Source organism: Peromyscus californicus, unplaced genomic scaffold (genome assembly GCF_007827085.1).
Source record: "Peromyscus californicus insignis strain IS unplaced genomic scaffold, ASM782708v3 Scaffold_7__1_contigs__length_154581171, whole genome shotgun sequence".
NCBI lineage: Eukaryota > Metazoa > Chordata > Mammalia > Rodentia > Cricetidae > Peromyscus > Peromyscus californicus.
In genome coordinates this window covers 14,123,450-14,144,914 of record NW_026294595.1, presented here as the reverse complement: position 1 = coordinate 14,144,914, position 21,465 = coordinate 14,123,450, and the positions used below count along the sequence as shown (strand labels likewise).

General features: G+C 53.0%; 1 protein-coding gene across 2 annotated transcripts in view; it reads right to left on the bottom strand.

Moving 5' to 3' along the window:
- Positions 1-17,530, bottom strand: part of Nacc2 (NACC family member 2) — a 78,982-nt gene extending 61,452 nt beyond the window's left edge. The window contains exon 1 of one of the 2 annotated variants that reach the window (XM_052723319.1): positions 17,398-17,530. The gene's annotated coding sequence lies outside the window, so the exon portion shown is untranslated. Of the gene's footprint in view, positions 1-2,536; positions 2,656-17,397 lie in introns of those variants that run through there. The other variant, XM_052723320.1, reaches the window with a different exon arrangement.
- Positions 17,531-21,465: the final 3,935 nt, after the last annotated feature.

The window sequence follows — 21,465 nt, the reverse complement described above, 5'->3', positions numbered from 1 at the left end:
TTCACATACATGAGCCAATGGGGGCCGTTCTCATTCAAACTACCACACTGAATCGGGCCCTACTGGGGCAGACATACAAGGCAAGGCCAAGGCTTGAGCAGGCAAGCCAAGTGACCCTGGGAGGCACTAGCACAGTGGGCTGGTGGGTAGGGGGAGCAGTGTCAGCAATCACCTCCTAGCCCCAGCCAGGACCATGTGTACACAAGAGACTAGTCCTCACCTCATCCAGGAAACCCTACAAGCAGCCAGGAAGCCATGGGGAGGCTCAGGCACCGGTCCCCTGAGAGCTGACATCCATGTCACTGTCACAAGTGCGATACAGCCGCCGCACCTCTCAGATTCTCTAACGGTTCCCACGGGAGCACTGAAGGTAAATATGTTAATTTGACTTCAATCATGACTTAGAAAAAAAAGCACACACTATATTAGTTTAAGGCACGGATCCTAAAAACCACTCAGACATGTGTGTGCACTGCACGTACTCAGCGAGTGGAAGCTTGTGCTCCTGTTTCAGGGCCCAGAAGGCAGGATGTTCCCCCAGAGTGGGCAATGAGGCCTCTGGGGTGGATGAGGAGACCAGGAAGAAGCAGGGTGCCTACCCAGAGTGCCATGGTATGCCAGGATAAGGCAGGATTCTTTCTTAGCCTGGCTGGCACATAACCACTCATGCTGGTGAGAGCAGTGAGTGCTGTCCTTTGGATTCTAAGCAAGGGACACTTTCTCTAAGCACAAGGCTTCACCACTGAACCCACTGTGCCAGTTCTGGGAGCCATCCAGGCCAAGCCAATAATCCAGGGTTCCTGGAAGTCCTCTGCAGGGACTGAAGGACAGTCAGACACCTAGCTCTCAACTGGATGACAGGGACAGTATCACAGTATAGGCTAAAGGCAGGACTCATGGCCAGCCCCCCTTACTTCCAGCTGAGGGGATCCTATGGCCCAGTAGGAAGGACATGGAGGTGCAAATCCACTCAAAAGGGAGTGGAAAAGTCACCTAGCCCTCGGGGTAGGAAGGTGGGGCCAGGCCTGAAGGCGCTTGGAGCTGGGGACCCTCTATCTCCTTCTGCTGGTCTCAGGAGCCCCAAACACAGCCCATGCTAGATATTGACGTGTTCATTCAAGTCTGGAAATGACTGCACCAGCAGAGAGGAGTGGGTCTGAGGCCTCCCCCAACTGCCTAGTCTGTGCTTAAGAACAGGACATTTCTAAAATCCAGATAAAAATCCAGGGAAGTCTCTAAAACTCAGCGAAATCCCTAATATTCCCACTGTGGATTGAGCAGCCAGCTACTTACTGTAGTCAGCTGTGGAGATGGGAGCCCCGCTAGACAGCTACAAACAACCATTCCCTGCTATGGGGGCTCCCAAGCCGGGAAAACCCTCTGAGTCTGAGCTGATACCATAAGACAGGCTGCCAAGATCAGCCACACCCACCCTGGCACAGAACCACGTACCACCCCGGAAGGACCTCTGTATTCTGTTGAGACCCAATAACTGGACCATGAGCCCGTCTCCCCCTGCCCCATGCAGCCTCTCTACACCCACTCTTCTTTGAGCCTGGGCCCTCTCGCGCCCTCACCTGGGGTGCCCTCCTCTAGAGGCATCCAGAATGCAATCTAGGTTCTAAGAAACACAAAAGGAAGTGTACTGCCAAGTAGGGTCACAGGAACTTCTCTGCATCCCAGAGCACCAATGCCCAGCTCTGCACACAGAAGAATTTCGCCCAGAACACAACTGTGGAGTTCTCCGATTTGGGAGTAGTGTCATGTGGGCCAGGAAGGGACCTGAGTCTCAACAGAGACACCACAGAGGGGCAGAGGGAAGAAACAGAACCACCTCAGAGCTGGCCAGCTGGACCTGGCAAAACCACTCGTGTGCAGGAGGTGACAGGGCACAGCCCTGGGACCCATCCAGGACAGCAGCCCCTCCTGTACCCTCTAACACAAGGGCACAGGGAACTTTCCCATGAACACCTGGGCTTGTGACCAAGAAGGCAAACAGCCCTGGGGAAAAGAAACAGGGTGTTCCTATATCCCAGAACCAAAAAAGACACAGGAAACAATCTAGAGGAGAGATCCCCGGCCAAACGGGGCCCTTGAGGCCAGTCAGGACTCTCCACCCCTCAGGCTGTTGGAAACTCAAGCAACCACTGGCTCTCTAGGGCTGGGAGGCAATGGTGTTGGGGCTGCTTGCCGGCACACGGTGGCAGAGCTAATGGACCAATTGATACACTCCACTCCCCGAGTAGAGCTAAGGCAGACCCAGGGACGGGCCACAGGCTGTGTTTCTGTCCCTCTGCACATCTGGGGGCTCAGAACAATCAGTAGCACTCGGCCTCAGTCAGGACCACAAGTGAGGGGCACCTGAAGACTTAGGGAAACCCTGGACCCACAGGAGGATGAGGGCTGCCGCGGGCGGGCCACTGCTGCCCACTCCTCAAGCCAGGACACAGACCCCCTGCCCTGCCATATTTACCCTTCCTGGATCACCTGATCCAGCATCAAAGAGGAAACTAAGCTCCATCTACCCAAAAGGCACCTGACTCGGGTAACGAGCGACGGCAGAGCACGGAAGGGCAGGAGGACTCAGAGGTGGTCAGCAGCCACACTGATGATCCTGGGCTCCTGTTGTTGTCTTTATACCACCAGATCCAGATAGGGGCCCCACAGCAACTAGACTCCAAGACGTCTTCAGAACCCTAAGAAAATGCCAGGACACAGCCATTACTCCTCTGCGACAGCTCTGCTGTCTTACTTCACCTCCTACGTTCCCTTCTGTGAGACAGGGTCAGGGGCAGCAGCTCCTCCCCAAAGATACTCCGTCCTAAAGTACCAAGCGCCTCATCCCTAAAGCAGAACCACAATCACGCAGAACTCCCCACAGTGTGTGAACAGGACTCAAGTCAGTCTCTCTGCCCTGAGGGTGGAAGACCCTGGGCCCCCAAGCCCAAGTGGCATCTCTACCCATCTGCTTGGTCCCCTTGAGCCAGCGGCTTGGTCTCAGGAGGCTTGGGTTTACCTGTGTCCTCCCTGCAAGGGAGCGGGAGCGTGGGTATGCACTGGGCAGGCCGACGGGTGTGCCTAGGAGGGCTGTGGGCCATAGCACTGGGCCAGCTGAGTCCTACCCAACACAAGGGAAAAGAGCTAGGCCCACTGCTCCCCTACCAGCGTCTCTCCCCAAATCCACCTGTGGCCCCTGGATCCCTGTGGGGGCATTATTCAGATATCTGAGTACCAGGGACACCTCCCCCAAAGCAGTACGGGCACCATCACCTCACTGCACCATCAACACAGTTCCTGGGGCTCTTCTCCCCTCAGGAAAAGTCAGACACTGTCTTCTGTAAGCAACTGATTTTTTTTTTTTTTTCTCATTTCCCATCACACACAGCCTACCTCAAACCGAGATGGTCCGTCGTCCTTCTCAGGCCCATCTAATTACAGAGCTCAAGGGAACAGGTGTCTCCCAGTTGTTCCACCAGAGCAGACATGTGCTAAGGACAAGATATGATCAATTTTCTACTAGTAGGACTGTGAAGTTGGTAAAGAGCTTTGCTCACCCTGTGCTGGTCCTCAATTCCAGAAACCTCACTACCTCTGGACTGAAGGCCAAAATGTCCTCCACCGCCAACACCTCAGGTCCCAAGGAGGAACAAGTGGCCAAGCATACAGGGCTGGAGGGGCAGGGACCACTGGGAACTGGTCTTGGAGGGTCAGGACTGGGTTTCTGTTGTGACGATTTTTGTTTTTAAAGGCAGGGTCTCATTCTGTAGCCCCAGGTTGGCCTGGAACTCTTGGCAAACTTCCTGTCTTAGCCTCTCAAGTGCTAGGATTATAGACATGAGCTACCATGTCCCCATTTCATTTGTTTTATTTGTGATTTCTGAGATGAAGTCTCATTATATTACCCTGGCTGGTCTCAAACTCCTAGACCCAAGCAATGCCCTGCCTCAGTCTCCCAAGCAGTTGGTACCACAGATACACAACACTTAACCTGCTTGGTAAAGAATTCAGGGTCAACTGGGCATGGTGACACATGCCTTTAATCCCAGCACTTAAGAGACAGAGACAGGTGGGTCTCGGAGTTCAAGGCCAGCCTGGTCTACAGTGCAAGTTCTAGGACAGCCAGGGCTACACAGAGAAACCCTGTCTCAAAAAAACAAAATTTAGATCCAGGACGAATCCTAATCCAGGGGGCAGTGCGGTGAGGTGGGCCCTGGAAGGGGCTTGAATCATTGGTTAGAGCTTCAAGAATGGATTTCCCACAGCTGGAGAAATGGCTCAGCAGTTAAGAACACGTACTGTTTTTGAAAAGGACCAAATGGCAGCTCACAACTGTCTCTAACTCCAGCTGCAGGTTTCTGATGCCTTCTCTGGCATCCCTGGGCACTGTACTGATGTAGTGCACATAACATATGTGGGCACACACTCAAACACAACATAAAAATGAATTAACCTTAAAAAAAAAAAAAAAAAAAAGAGTCGCTTCCCATCCCATTGTGTGAGCTCCCAGTCTGGGTCAGGTTAGCTATGGGAGGGATCACAAAGCAACCTGAGGTACAGGGTCCACTCATCCTTCTACTTCCCATGTGAGCTGGGGGTGGTGTTAGCCCCTCGGACCCAGAAGCTATGAAGAACAGGTACCAGTGCCATGCTCTTAACTTCCCAACCTGCAAACCTGTGAACCCAAATGACCCTCTGCTCTTCATAACCACCCAGTCTCGGGTACCCTGTTATAACAACAGAACACAGACTGAGACGAAGACTGAGTGACGATGGGAGCCAAAACCAGACTGACATGAACCTGAGCCAAAGAAGACCAGGGGCTGCTGGTACTCCCGTAGGCTGGCTGGGGCAAGAGAAACTCTCCCCACAGCCTGAGCAGAAAGAGTGCAACTTTGTAAAACCTCAACTATACACCCTGACCTTGAGAAGTGTTACGTTTCTAGCTCCCAGTCCTCCACAATGGTGGTCCCGTCCTGACCACACTGTCTGCCACAGCTCTAAAGGGACCCTGCTGGTGTCAATCAAGAAGACCCAAGAGCTCTGGGATCAGGAGAGAATCAGGACTTGCAGCTGGCCACCATCAGGCGTGGGGATGCCAGGCTTGGGCACACCACCCCATCTTCCCCCCACAGTCCCACAATCTAAGGAAGAACAGGGAACACACCACCCACCCATAAGCTCCAAGTACCCTAGAGGGACATGCTACTCACAGGATTAGCCCCACCTCTTAGTAGAGCTCTGTGAGTTCAAGGCCAGCCTGTTCTACACATGGAGTTCCAGGTTTGACATAGTGAGACTGTGTCTCAAAAAGAAGGAAGGGGAGGGGGAGGAACCTGCCTCTCCAGAAACAGCTGTTGGTCGGGACATGTCTCCTCACCACTCTGTGGTTCTACAGCTCCCTGCTTCTACCAAAGACTCAAGTCCTTCACACACGCTCAAAATCATGTGTCTGACCCTTCCTCCACCGTGGCCAGCCTTAGAGACTCTGGCAACAAGCCAAGTATGGCAACTCTCGCCTATAATCCCAGAACACAGGAGGCTGAAGCAGGAGGATTGGCACGACTTCGAAGCTGGGCTACGTGGTGAGATTTAGGACATTTTGGGCTATAGTGAGAGACTGTCTCAAAACCAGAGAGAGAGAAAAGGCTCAAACAACAGACAGACAAGTCCCCCAAGTGACTAGACGCTCAGCTCTGTGAGTGCCACCACCTCCGGCTGTAGAGGTGACACCAGAGGACACAGTGGTGCATGTGTGATGTTCCTGCCCAAGACATGACAAGTATGAGCCAGGGAAACCACAGGCAGACCCAAACTGGGAGCATTCTTCCAACTGGCCTGGCCTCTGGAACACTCCAGGTTCTCTGGAACAAATACTTGCTAACTCCATTCACAGCAGCATCCCATTTACCAGGCACACCGGGTCCTCCAGCCGTTGGTGGGATGTGCACACAATAAGGTGTAACTCAGCACTTGCCAGCACCTGCCACGAGGCAGATGAACTTGGAAGCCATCTACAGAAGCACAATCTCGGGCTGGGATCCCCTCATCTGAAAACTCAAAGCTTTCTGAACACCATTCTGACACCGGGAGCAGAAAACCCCACAGCTGAGCCCAAGAGATGGGTCAAGGTCATACCACAAAGTCATACCACAAGGTCATACCACAAGGGAGCCTAGCTCGGTAGCACACACCTGTAACCCTAGGACTGGACAAGCAGGAGAATCAAGAGTTGGAGGCCAGCCTGGGCTACCCAGAGGGGCCTGGTCTTCAGAAAACAAAAACAAACAAAACCCTCCATACAAACAGGGCTGGTGAGATGGCTCAGTGCGGTGGAGGAGATTGTCACCAAGCCTGACCACCTAAGTGTGTGATGCCTGGAAGCCACCCGGTGGGAGGAGGGAACAAACTCTTCCATAAGTTGTCCTTTGACCTCCACACTCCATAGCACACACAAATCAATGTTAAAAACGATTAAAAGCAAGCAGGGCAGCCGGGCGGTGGTGGCGCACGCCTTTAATCCCAGCACTCGGGAGGCAGAGCCAGGCGGATCTCTGTGAGTTCAAGGCCAGCCTGGACTGCCGAGTGAGTTCCAGGAAAAGGCGCAAAGCTACACAGAGAAACCCTGTCTCGAAAAACCAAAAAAAAAAAAAAAAAAAAATTAAAAGCAAGCAGGGCAGTGGTGGCACACGCCTTTAATCTCAGCACTTAGGAGGCAGAGACAGGTGGATCTCTGAGTTTGAGGCCAGCCTGGTCTATAGAGCAAGTTCCAGGACAGCCAGGTCTGCACAGAGAAACCCTGTCTCAGAAAACAAAACAAAACAAAACTTCAAAATATAGGAAGCAGAATTCTAGTTACTTCCTAACCATTGCTACTATTGCAGTGTAGTCAATAAACTACTCTTCAAAATACATAAATAGGCCGGGCGGTGGTGGCGCACGCCTTTAATCCCAGCACTCGGGAGGCAGAGCCAGGCGGATCTCTGTGAGTTCGAGGCCAGCCTGGGCTACCAAGTGAGTTCCAGGAAAGGCACAAAGCTACACAGAGAAACCCTGTCTTGAAAAACCAAAAAAAAAAAAAAAAAAATACATAAATAAGTGGGGCGGTGGTAGTGCACACCTTTAATCCCAGCACTCCGGAGGCAGAGGCAGGCAGACCTCTATGAGTTCGAAGCCAGCCTGGTCTACAGAGTGAGTTCCAGGACAGCCAGGACTGCTTCACAGAGAATCCATCTCGGAAAAAAAAATTAAATAAATAAATAAATAAACAAACAAACAAATAAATGAATAAATAAATAAATAAACAGAGGTGATTCCCTCAGATTCACTGAAAACATAAAATTACCTTCAGGTCACACAAAAATTTAAGATGCAACAAATAACCAGAACATGGCCTCTGTACCAGATGTCTCACTACGAAAGATGTCCCTGGTGATAGCTGGTGAGTGACTTCTTGCAGCATGCAGGGCTGCCAAGGTCATGGCATGTGCTGGCACAGGTAGGTGGCAGGCGGCCCTTGGCTCTTGTCTGAACAAGATATGCCGGGTAACTTACTCTGAAGAGGTTTGGGGAAGAGTTCTTTACACAGCACAGGTAATTCCTAAATTTGATTATCTTTACACTTATCCTCAAACTTCTGGCCCATAGTCTCGCCCACCAACACTGGGTAGCCTGTTTATCAATGGAGGCGGGGGTGAGCGGGGGCAAGAACAGAAGCCAGTCTCACTTCAGTGCTTACAAAGGGAGGGGTACCCTCCACAACTCTTGGCCTCAGACTGGAGGAGACCACGTCACCCCATCAGACCCCAAAGAAGGGTATCATGTCTGGGTCATGGGCCACATGTTCTGTCACCCCTCAGAAGCAGCACACAGAATACAGTCAAGGTCTTACAAGCAGCAAAGGCAGCCGTCAGTCCTTCCAGAGACCCCTGCCAGTTGGCAGAGATGAGGCAGAGGGGCAATTCCAAACTCTGAGGTGTCCTATACAGTATGGGAGGGTGGAAAATTCTCAAGGACGTTTTGGGGGCTTCCCATCTTCCTGTGTCATGAGGAACCTGGTAAGAGGTCCAGAGCTAAACCCAGGGTAGCCTCCAGTGACCTCGGGGCCCACAGGCTCTATCTTCCCTACAGCTGGTCACCTGAAAAGAGGAGACACCTGGGAGCCTGCTGTGCACCAGGAGAGAAGCCAAGGCTGTCACTGCGAACAAGCCCACCCCACTGACACCAATGTTAGACTGACAAGACTACTGCTGGTCCAGACACCGGCCTGGCACTCAGGTCCTGATGGAGGGAAGAGGCCGGCCAAAGAGGCATTGGTGCAGGCAAGGTCAAGTACTTCCCTGCAGTACGGGTCGGTTTGGACCCCAAGGATATCTCATCCTCTCGGCCTCCCTACAGCTGCGCTGCTGTACACCCTCCACTGTCTGCCCTGTGCCAGCCATGTCACCCCAGGACGTCACTGTGACCCACGCGCTTCAGTTTCCAGGCCACTTCATGTGACACAGACTCACGGCTAAACTGGGTTACAATAATTAACACAATGCCTGTCTCTCCTATCCCAAAGCTTATGTAAGCCTCGGCCCCATTTCCCTCCTTCGGCCCTCTGCTTTGCTCTTTCAAACATCTCTCGCCGGGCTGCTGCTACTCAGACATCCTCCATGAAGCTCTGAGAAGCACTGGGCGCAGTGTCTGAGGCCCACCCTGCTGGCAAGTACTACAAGAGCCACCAAGCACAAAGGTTTTCTGTCCTGGACCAGAACTTCATTACCCCCCCTCCCCAAAACCTCCAACAGGGCCTTATTCACAAACAGGGCATTGACTGGTTAAGGAGCCGAGCTGAGCTCATCCAGAGTTAGAGGGAAGAGGCTGGGACAAGGAGGCAGCAGCCAGAATGGTGCAGACAAGGTCAAGTGTGTCTAGAACTGTAGAGCCATGAGAAGGTGAGAGGGGCCGGGGAGGGTGGCAGCATGCAGATTACCTGTATTCCCAAATTCAGCCTGGATGTCTGCTGTTGTTGTTTTCAAGATTTACTTTGGGCAGGGGCAGGAGAGATTGCTTAGTAGCTAAGAGCACTTGCTGCTCTTCCAGAAGACCCAAGTTCCATTCCCAGCACCCAGATGGCAGCTCACAGTTATCTGTAATTTCGGTTTTCAGGAGATCCAATGCTCTCTTCTGGCCTTCATAGACACCACGTACACCATGGTGCACAGACATACATACACATAAAATAATTCTTTTAATTTCAAAATTTTTGTTTTGTTTTGTTTTGTTTTTTCGAGACAGGGTTTCTCTGTGTAGTTTTGGTGCCTGTCCTGGATATCGCTCTGTAGGCCAGGCTGGCCTTGAACTCACAGAGATCCTCCTGGCTCTCTCTCCCTAGAGTGCTGGGATTAAAGGCATGCACCACCGCCACCCGACTCTTTTTAAAGATTTATTTATGTGTATGAGTGTTTTGTCTGCATTTACGTATAGGCATGGAGGCCAGAAGAGGGTGTTGGACCACCTAGAACTGGAGATACAGAGGGTTGGAGCCACCATGTAGGTGCTGGGACCCGAACCCACGTCCTTTGCAAGAGCAGCCAGTGCTTGTAAGGCTGAGCCATCTCTCTAGTCCTGAATTTCTACAGTTTTTTGGGTTTTATTTACACCTGTCTGCCTCTAGTACTTCTTAGGTCAGCCCAAGGCTATGATCCTTTCAAACAATGCCCCCTCCTGCAGACCATATACACAGGCATCGTAAGTGGGAGGGGTAGCAGCAGGAAAGAGGTAGCTGGCTTTGTTATTAGGAAGACGGTTCTTGGGGACACCCTAGGATATGACACAAGGCGGCCTCCCCAGAGATGACTCTGGGACTGACTAGAGCGGGGTGCTGCGTGCTATTCAGAGCTCACGATCAGCTTCCCTCACTTCACACACAGAGAAACTGAGGCCCCGGATCAGGACCCAAGCGCAGTGGGAGGCAGGACCCACACCTCAAGAGGATGCTGGGTATGAAGACCTGGCACTGTGGGCAACAGCCACTAGGAACAAGCATCAGTATGATCCTTCAGAGTGCCTCCATCTACTCCTGGCCTCAGCACGGCCTGCTGCAGGGAGACCATACCTCTCTACCAGATGCCAGAGGCTGTACCCCACCCCCATCCTCCCCTGCACCCTCACCCCCTGCCCTGGGAAAGCTAAGGGTCTCCCCAGGAAGGTCCCTACTTCTCAGTCCTTGGCTCTACATTAGTAGGTTTGGGGTACAGCAAGGAGATTTGGTAACACCCGGCAGGCTTCAGTTTTACCACACTAGAGAGGGGCATCTTTGGGGGACCAACTACTGGGCTTTCACTGGTGCCAGGTGGACACTGTTTCTAGGAACCCCCAAAACAGGCCTTTCCACTGTTTAGGGTCAGGGACATAGCTCTATGGGGCTTCGTTACGGTGGTGGAACAGAGTGTTTGAAAGAAATGTTCTCCTAGCCAGACTGCACCACCCCCATCAGGATGAACCGGGAGGGTAGATATGGGAGAACACCTCCTCCTTGTAAGGGTATAGCTGCCAGCCGGGCAGCAGTGGCACACGCCTTTAATCCCAGCACTCAGGAGACAGAGCCAGGCAGATCTCTGTGAGTTCCAGGACAGCCTGGTCTACAGTGGGAGATCCAGGACAGGCACCAAAACTACACAGAGAAACCCTGTCTCGGAAACAAACAAACAAACAAGAGTGTAGCTGCCATCAGCCCCAAAGACCAGCACAGCAGGACAGACCCATGCCAGAGCACACCCTTTCCGAGGTGCTACCCCTGTCCCTCTGGAAACATCCCAAAACCAGTAGGACCACCGCCTCCCCCTGGCCATGTCCATTCCTAGGGGCTGCTGAGTCACAGAAGCTGAGTGCCCATGTCAAGGTCCAGCCACAGTCACCATCACAGCACCATCACCCCAAACAGATGCTACTGCACACCACAGCAAGCCTGCCAAGAGGCTTCCCATCTCCTATCGCTGTAACAAAGCGGAGTGAAGGATGTGGGTGGGGCTCCAGAGACTAAGGCTCTGGGCTGCTGCTAGGACACGGGACCATGAGGGCAGAGGCCTGGGTATACAGGGTGAGGAGAAAGGAAGAAAAAGTCTCAGCCCCAAGGACAAGGTCCCAAGCTCCAGGGAAGCCAGACTGGCCCCCGCCTGCCAGGATTCCCAAGCCGCAGGCAATTTGCATAATATTCTTTGCAAGTTAATATCAGACTGATAATGATCTCCCTCACAGCAGAGCGGGTGAGGCGCTGTTACAACACTAAGTAATCATATTTTAAATTATGTTTCCCTTTATAGAAAGGTGTTGCAGAAACACAGACATGAAATCTGTCTGTTACAGTCCACTGCCAACCACCTGACCAGCTCCAGCACTACCAGGTGCCCACAGAGCTATCACGGGAGGGGAGCCAGTCCCAGGGACAGAGAGGGACTGGTGGCCATGGGCCACATGAGCACATGAGCTCATATATACATAAATATGCATATGTGTACCTGTGCACACACACGGGACCTGCCTGCCCAGAAGCCACCCTCTGCCGCCCTGAACCCTCAGCTGCCCTGGGAAGAAGACCTGGGGATTCCCCGCTTCCCATTGCCCAAAACCCTAGCCAGAAACATCAGTGTCTCCTCAAGCAGTCACAGGCAAAGGGAGTGACAGGATGGAGGGAGGAGGGCCTCTAACCCACCACCCCCCACCATCACCACCACCACCACCACCACCACCACCCCACCCCCCACCCCACCCCCACCCCCGCCCAGCACCTTAGCTCTCCCTTGGGAGGTAAGAATACCCCTCACCCCAACCTGGCCCTCAAGCCACACCCTCATTCTTCTGGACTCTGCCTCCAGCAAAGCCACACTCCAAATGCACATCTTACATCCAAGCAGGGGATGGGTCCTGAGCCTGCCCCCAGTGAGGGAGCCAAGCTTTCCCATTTTCTCCTCTCTTCATTTCGGAACCAAGACTGGCCACTCAACCTCTATTTTCTTAAAAGCTTTTTCCCCCCTTTTTTTATTAAAAAAAAAAAAATCCAATTATAGCACAAATCTCTCAGCAGGGGTCAGTGTGGAATAAGAATAGCCAAAGTTAATGGACATGACACAGGCAAGATAAATGCCTGAAGGGTTTCAAAAGTTGTATGATGCGGATTTCATTAACATTTTAATTGTAATGTATCTTTTTAATCTTCTCTCACCCTAATGGCTTTATATCCAAAAAAAAAAGAAAGAAAAAACTGCTGACAAAAACAGAAAGTATCAATATACAAAATTCAACAAAGACGTTTAGCAGCGCAATAGTAACTAGATTAAATGAGCAAAAACTGTGTTAACATTGTGATTTTTTAAGAGCAGAGTCAAAAGTGGAGAGGGCAGAGGAGGAGAGGAGGGAGGCCAAGGACAGGCAGGCCCCAGGGCCCCAGGAGGGAGGGGGATGGCCCCGAACCGGGGTGCCTCTGAAGTCAGCAGCAAGACAGGACAGCAGGCCGTCTCCTCCCCCCACCCCCCAGTAACACAGGGGATGGAGAGGAGAGATTCCAGAACAGCAGAGGATGGAGCAGGAGCCTCCCCTTTATGCTCCTCTCTGCCCTTGGGGTTGGGGCGAGAAGGGACACTCAGCTGCCCTCATAAAAGGGGCTCCATCATTTCTTATTGGAAAGACTGTCCCATCAGCAGGCACCAGACCCTACTCTCCAGTCAGGGACCTCAGCCCGCTCTTGACTATGGACATACTATTACCTCTAACTTTTAAAAAATGGTGGTTTTCAAAGTATTCTTGGCTCTGACTACAGAGGAATTGGGAAATTTTTATTTTCAATCAACAAACATTCCCTGGGGGCTGGCTTTGCTGGACCCCATGTACTCTACCCCAGATCCTCCCGCCTTTCAGACTGCCATCCCTCCCCACTGGAATGCCAGGGGGCATTTGGCCACCCCAGAGCCAGACAGCTCAAAGGCGTGACTCCCTGCTCACCCCCAGTGACTATATATGGGCACTTTCAGGCCCGTTGATCCCGCCCCCAGCCCCGCCCCACCCCTGCCTGCTTCCCAGACACCAGTGAGGGGCGGGCCTGGAGCTGGAGGCCCATCTGTGGCCGGATGCCCTCCTGGATGCCAGGCTTGATGCAGGGAGGAGGGGCAAGATTCCTAAGAGCCCCAGCCAGCTCTTCCCCAGGGACCTGGAAACAACTCCAGAGAAAAAGCCTCCTTCTCCCTGGGACTGAACCAGCCTCCCCTTAAAGGGCCAGCAACATTCCCACCAAGGGTCTCACCATCCCAATGGCAGCAGGCCAGGCAGAGCCAGCTTGGAGACCTGGAGTGGGGTCCAAACAGGGAGGATCATGCAGCCTGGGGAGGGGGCAAAATCTCCAGTAATCTGACCTCAGGTTCCTAATGAAGCAGCTTCCCAGAACCCAGGCCCAAGCACTGCAGAGACTCCTGGGCAGGCAGGGCCCTGGGTCAGAGTCCATTCTCTGCTCTGCTCAGAGGACTCCCAGACTCCTGTATGAGCTTCCAATTGAGGACGCAGAGACTCCTCCATGTTCATGGGCCTGTCGTCTGGGAGAACCAGACACATGGGTCTCTGCTTCTAAACCCCAAACTTCCAACCTCGAAGACACCTGCAGCAGAGGCAACCCCAGCTCTAGGAAAGCGAGCCCTGCAGGTGATGCCAACAGGAGGCAGGCCTGGGGAAGAGAGAATTTGCTAAACCAGCAGAAGAGGTTGCCAGGATCCTTGCACTGGAGAGCAAGCCAGAGCAGCCACCTCAGGCCAGATCACAGGCTGCTTCTCCAGCAGTGGGGGCCCAGACAGGGGTGGGGGTGGGGCAGTATAAGACTGAAAGGAAAAAGAAACCCAGAAGGAGGCAGTGGCGGGGAAGGCTGTGGGCAGGGCTACCCACATCTGAGAAACCAGGTAGAGACGATGCTAGCTAGGCTTCTCCCACCCCCCACCCCCCACACCTTGTGGTAACTCAGGGTCAAGCTGCTCACACTGCCTTAGAGATGAAGTATGAGGTACAGGAAGCCCAGGGATAGCCCAGAATCTCCAGGCAGGAGCTTTGGGGTGAGGGGAGCAGCAAGCCAGTCCTAAACAGGTTCTAGCATCCCTTCATCACCTGACCACAGCCAAGCAGGGCAGACTCTACTCCCCCCCCCCCCCCCCCCCCCCCCCGGGGTCAGGTATAGACAACCTACACCTGCCAGGAGCAGCTAAAGCCAGTGTCCCAAGGGCTGGCGGTACCTGTCCCTTGCATTGAGGAGGTGTCCTTTGCATCACCACAGTGCTCTGCTCCCTTCTCCAAAAGGTCAGGCCTGGAGCAGGGTGTAAGGACACATACCTGTTATCCCAGGTTTAGGAGGCCGGAGGACTGGGGCTTCAAGGTCATCCTCAGCTACATAATGAGTTCAAGGCCAGTCTGAACTACATATAAGACTCTGTCTCAAAAAAAAAATCAAAGCAGCTGGGCGGTGGTGGTGCACGCCTTTAATTCCAGCCCTCGGGAGGCAGAGCCAGGCGGATCTCTGTGAGTTTGAGGCCAGCTTGGGCTACAGAGTGAGTTCCAGGAAAGGCGCAAAGCTATACAGAGAAACTCTTGTCTCGAAAAAATAAAAATAAAAAACAAAAAAAAAATCAAAGCAAAAACAGGTCTCAAAGTCCATGCAGGTTTCCTCAGCCCAGGGTGACCCCTAGGAACATAGCCATGGGTACCAGCATCCAACCTCATTTCAACTAGCCAATACTCCTCAGAGCTGGAAGGCAGCCTTTGCCATCCTGAGAACCTAGGTCCAGTAGGAGGCCAGCATGAGCCAGACACACATAAGCAGCTGTCAAGGCAAGGGTGGGTACCAGCAGGGAAAGCAGCACACCCTGGGGGGGTGGGAGGGGGAAGATGCACATCAAAGTCACTTTCTCAAATATGCTCCTTACACTGGAAGGTTATGGCTTTGTGGCAGGTGAAGGCAAAAGGGACTGCGGTCTGACAGTCGGTTCATGGTCACTGGACCCACAAACAGCACACCTTCAGCAGCTTGGGAGGTATTTATCCCACCCTATACCCAAGCTGACTTCAACCCACTGAAAGCTCTCCAGAGAATTCCCTGGAAGCCACCAGGCTGGAGGAGCAGAGTCCACAAGATAGATAGGGGATAGGGTGACTTCATGGGCTAAGACATGCAGAAAACGAGGTCTAGGGCAGGGACTGGAGAACACATGGACAGCCAGAGCTGGCAGCTACTGGGTGGCATGTGCATTCAAGGATCCAGGATGTCTGAGGCACAGACCTCAGAGCCAGGGACTCAGCTCTTATTGAGGCAACCACGGCTCTTAGTTTCTGCCCCATCAGTGCTGGACCCCCATGCCAAAACCAGACAAGACCCTAAAGATAATGATGCCCCCATGCAAATCTGGGAGGAAGGACCTCTGTGGCAAAGAGGGCCTCTGCACACCAGCTCACTACCTGGTACCACTATTCTGAGAGGACAATGCAGGCTCAAGAACTAGTCTGAAAAAAGGCTTGGTGAGGTTGTCAATGTCATGTACAAGCCCCTCTCCCAGGAAGAGGTACTCTGGACACACCAAACATAACGCCAGCAGTCCATAATGCAGACTGATGGTAGATGAACAGCTCAGGAGCAGCCTGGTGCCGGACTCTTGCAGCACAAGCGTTTCTCTCCGATAGTGTTTCCCAGCACTCTAAATGGCTGCGAGCTCCCGGAATCAGCAAGGTTCAGATGCCAGGGTGCCCAGCCTTCACCGAGCACCATCCTGCCATGGGCATGACCGCCGAGAAAAGACCCCTGGCCATTGAGAAGTGACAACTGACACCTTGTCCTGCTTGTGCTAATTCCGACCAGCTGGCCCAAAGAACAGGGAACAGCTGCCCTGGGTCTCACCTCTTTTCTTTCCTTCATCTGGGTTTCAGCCGAGGTGCCACCCAATAAGGAAGAGCCCACGGAGCATCCTTGAAGGAATGAAGAGTGAAAGACACTGGCGGACAGAGTGGGGGGCTCCATGTGCCTGGGTAAGATTGTTGGATGTCGGGACTAGAGTGCTGAATGTCCATCCCCTAGCTGATCAAGCCTTGTCCCCTCAACTGTGGAATGAAAAGCCACAGCCAACTCTCCCAGCACATCATGAGGTTTAAAGACCATACAGAGTGCAGAGCCCCATGGGACATCCTGCCCTCATCCTTGGTCAAAATGGAAAACAGGAGGGAATAGCAGGCAAGAACTTGTAGGAGGAGGAGGACAGAAAAGGGAACCAGAGGCAGGGGAGCAGAGCCAGAGCACTGCACCAGGGAGGACAGGGACATGAACGCGTACATGAATTGCTCAGAGGCAGGACTTTACTGGACCAGGAGCCCAGGCCACCAAGGATCATGACCCAGCCCTCTCCACCCCTATATAGGATCAGCTGCAACATTTCCCAGAGCTACACCTGAAGGCTAGTATAGAGGGCCCAAAAAACATCTCCATCCGGAAGCTCCAATAAGAGGGAGTAGGGGACAGTGGGAGCTGCCGGTGAGGTCAGCTCCAGGGAGCAGAATGGGGGAGCCCACAAACCCCAGGGTTCAAACAGCACCAGAGGGAGGGTATCAGCAGTCAACAGCGCTGAACGTATCTGCCCAGGAAACGGACCCAGAGAAGGGCTGACGTGACCCAGCAGACTCCCACAACATAAGCACAGGAGAAGCAGGTACCGAGTCTGGTAAGAAGCCATTGAAACGCCCGACCGACCTCACCTCCCCTAAGCCCCAAACACCCCTAAGTTTTCTTGGAGAAGAGTCCGGAGACCTTAACAACTTTGCGGAGATGCAGAAACAGGGACAAGCCAAAAGCCCCTTCCCACTGTGGCGAACCCCAGTGTCTCCCAAGGTTGGAGTTGTCACCAGAGAGAAAGGGAGACCGTGACGACCCCTGCCCACCAACCGGCCCACCTAGCTAGGGAGGGCGGGCGCGGGCCGAGTCTGATGCGCAGACGCGCTGCCTCTGACCTGGCCGGCCAGGAGGGGTGTGTCCCCTGTGCCCTGGCCAGGGGCCAGTGTCATCAGGGCTTCCCCTCCCGTCCGGGGTGTATCCGGGGTCTCCCGTGGCCAGAGGACCCCGGCGGGAAAGGAAGGCGCTATCGCTCCCGGAGCCCCAGCTTTGGGGGGACCGGGGCCAGGCTCTGGGCCGGGACACCTCGGCGAGCCGGCCTCTCCGCCCCGGGGCCCGCGCGCAGCTCCAGAGCGGCCCGCACCCCACTCGGCCGCGCCCCGGGCGCGCGGCGGGCACTGCGGCAGGCGGCGGGTGCGCAAGTTGGGCGGCCGCGCCGCGGAGTTTGCGGGAAGTGCGGGCGGGACGACTGGCCCGCGGCGGAAACGGCGCGACGCGCGCCAAGTTGGCCGTACCTGCGGGCACCCGGCCCGGTCCGGCCTGGGCAGCTGCGGCGCCGCCCGCGGCAGGAAGTGCTCCAGCGTCCCCGAGCTCCGGCGCCCGCGGACTTTCTCCGACCTCGCCCAGCACCGGCGGCCGCACCGCGGCGGGGGCGGGGCGCGGGGGAGGCGCCCGCGGGCTGTTTAAAGGGACAGAGCGCCGATCGCGCGCGCGCGCGCACTCGTCGCCAGGTGGGCGCGGGAGAGGGAAGCCCAGGGGGGTCTGGTGGGAGATCCCGACACGGAGAGTTGCTGCACTGGCCCTCCCTAGCGCTTAGCGTCCGAGACTGCGCGAGGCACCGGAGGGGCTGGGATCAGCGGCCGGACAGGCGAAGGACCTGGGGCGCCCGGCCTCAACCTCTTAATTCCCCGCGGCCCCGCTTACACCCACCAGCCTTGGATAGGAAATCGTGTGACCGAGCAACCTTGGAGCAAGTACCTTCGGGCACTGGTGCCTCCTGTCCATCGCCTACAGCAGTCTGAAGGAGAGTCTTGTATTCAAGCCCGGTGGGATCCAGGAGTGTAACAGTCCCTAGTCTCGGTCGGCTATACTCTCGTGGACTGAGATCTGATTTAAGTCAAGTGTCTGGAAATAAAACCGGCCACACTCCTGAAAGGACCCAGGAGTCCCCTTGTTTGCCCCTCCCAACCTGAGTCCCTTTGTGTGCTCAGGCACCGGTGCCTTTTGAGGGTCACAACAATCCTTGACCCCATGCCTACACAAGGATCCTTGCAGGAAAATAAGAATAGTTCCAGGAAAGAGGTCATGAACAAGGTCACTGGGAGGAAGGGCATTAAATGAACAAAAGTTGGCCCTTTGCTTCCCAAGACCTCGGCTGCTGCCTAAGGTCATCTCTAGGCACTAGCTTGCTGGAGCATCTTGGACCCTGGCTTCAAGCTTAGTCCCTACCTTGGCCATAACTGACCCTTAGTTCTGCTTCTAGAAAAGACCTCCATCCCCAACACACACACACACACACACACACACACACACACACACACACACACACACACACACACAATCTCATACGGAAGATGGCTCTGGAACTTCAGTCCTGGGCTTTCCCCAAAACCCCACTTAGATCTATCTAAATTTGGCCCCGTGTCCAAAGCCCAGCCCCACATGTCAGCCTATTGAGGGTGGTTTGATCTATTCAGGGAAGCTGGGCAGAAGGGGCAAGAGTCTGCATGCTGGAGACTTCTCAACCACACCTGACTGAGCTGGAGGTAACTTAGGCATGTGGACCTGACCCATGAGTATGGCACTTATGCAGGGGGGTGCCCGGGGAGCAAGGCTCTGAGCAAGTCTGAGGCCCAGGCAGGAAATGGCAACCACAGAGAATTCCTTCAGGCTCCCAACCTTAAATATCAGCTCCAGTGCCTTTAAGCCCAGCACTTGGGAGGCAGAGGTAGGTGAATCTCTGTGAGTTCAAGGCCAGCCTAGTCTACACAGGGAGCTCCAGGACAGCCAGAGCTACATAGAGAGACCCTGTCTCAAAAACAAAACAATAACAAACAAACAAAAAAAGCCGGGTGGTGGTGGCGGCGGCGGCGGCGGCGGCGGCGGCGGCGGCGGCGGCAGCAGCGGCGGTGCCGACACCTTTAATCCCAGCACTCGGGAGGCAGAGGCAGGTGGATCTTTGTGAGTTCGAGGCCAGCCTGGTCTACAGAGTGCATTCCAGGACAGGCTCCAAAGCTACACAGGGAAACCTTGTCTCGAAAAAAACAAAACAAAACAAAAAAACCCACCTTTAATCCCAGCACTCCAGAGGCAGAGGCAGGTGGATCTCTGTGAGTTCGAGGTCAGCCTGGTCTACAAAACAAAACAAAATAACAACAATGGGGAAAAAAAAAAAACACCTCAGCTCCACTACACCAAGCAATCCACTAGGCACTCAAGTCTTCTAGTCACCAGGCTTGGGTCACTGTGTACAGAAAGGACCCATAGATGGAGATGGTGCCAGCCACCTTTCCACACTCTGCTAGTGAGAGCCATTCAGCTAGCACCGTGCAGTGTGCATGTTTGTTTTATCCTTTTAATTTGTAAATGTTATTACTAATATTAATATTTGGCAAAGCTAGAGATGAAATCTAAGACCCAGGGCTTCCTTGTGTACTTGTACTGGATAGGAGCACGGCTCCCAGCCCCAAAACATTTTCTTTCCTTTATTTTTTATGTGCATTGGTGTTTTGCCGGCATGTATGCCTGTGTAAGAATGTTGGATCCTGGAACTGGAGTTACCAACAGCTGTGAGCTGCCGTGTGGGTGCTGGGAATTGAACCCAGGTCCTTTGAAAGAGCAGCCAGTGCCATCTCTCCAGCCCCCAAAGCATTTCCTTTAATGATCTATTAGGAAAACACAGGAGATGTCTTAGTGGATAAAGCACATGCTATGCAGGCACGAGGACCAAAGTTCAGACACCCTGGACTCACATAAAAGCCAAGCAGGCATGACTGGGGAGCTCTGGGTTGAGGTGAAACCTGAACTCAGGGCCTCAGGCCTGCTCAGAGCCTTGCTCCCCCTCTAGGAACCCAAGCCATCCACACACAGCTGTGTGGAGCAGGTGGCAGGAGCAGGTTTATTTATTTATTCAGTAAATAAAGTGAAGAGCAATCCAGAAAGACACCTAACATCGTCCTCCGGCTTCTACATGTATGTGCAACATGTGCACATGCAACCTGCACACATGTGTGCCTACACACATGCGAGCACACATACATGTGAAAAAAATGACAACAGGTAGCAGTTATTTTTCATGCATACACGAGCATTTGCTTGCCTCCTTGCACATTTCAGTGCAAGCATGGAATATTTACAAATCCTGGCCTGGCCTGTGCCTGTGCTCAGAACATGAGCACATTGCCTAATTCAATGTTGACAACAAACCTATGAAGTCAGCTCTCTTAATTCCTGTTTTATACATGAGAAGAATTCAGTTTAAGAGGAAGATGCCGGCTAGCTCAGGCTCACTTAGTTGATGTTCTGGAGTAGAGACTCTGCAGAATGAGGATTTAGCAGAGTGTGGCCTCTGCAGTGCATCCCCTGAACTTGGTCAGTGTGGAGTAAGACCCCCAGATGAGGCGGTGGGATACAGCTTGGTGGCAGAATGTTTGCCTGAATTGCATGAGGCATTTGTAGTCCATATGCCTTGCAAACAACAACCACTATGAAGGGCAGGTCCACCTCTAGCAGAGCCCTCAGGGTCTTCCCCCTTTTATCTGGAAAACAAAAGACTGGGGTACGTCATAAATATCTCCCTAGTAGGGTGTGGTGGCCCACGCCTTTAATCCCAGCACTCAGGAAGCAGAGGCAGGTGGATCTCTGTGAGTTCAAGGCCAGTCTGGTCTACAGAGCGAGATCCAGGAAAGGCACAAAGCTACACAAGAGAAACCCTGTCTCGAAACAAACAAATAAACAAACAAAAAACCCAAACAAACAACAACAAATCTCCAAAGCAGCTGGGCAGTGGTGGCGCACGCCTTTAATCCCAGCATTCAGGAGGCAAAGCCAGGCAGATCTCTGTGAGTTCGAGGCCAGCCTGGTTTACAGAGCAAGATGTAGGATAGGCACCAAAACCACACTGTGAAACTCTGTCTCGAAAACACCACAAAAACAAACAAACAAACAAACAAACAAACATACAAAAACAAAAAAACTCCAAAGCACTCTTGAATTATCACCTGTTTTTATGTTCAGGCTATCTGTGTATTATTTCTCCTGCAGTTGTACATAAAATGTTTTTACATTCAATAAAAAGGACAAATACTATAGAATTTTATTACATGAAATATATAGAATATACAAATTCATAGAGACAGCAAGATCAGAGGTTATCTCAAGATGGAGAAGAAAGGAATAGAGAGCAATGATTTCCTAGGTACAGAGTTTCTGTTTTGTGTGATGGAAAAGTCACACAAATGGACAGTAGTATCAGGACATAATATCATGAATATAATAAATCAATACAATTAATGTAATTAATGAATATAATAAATATAGTTATTGAATGAATACTGTGAATGTAATCAATGAATACCACAAAT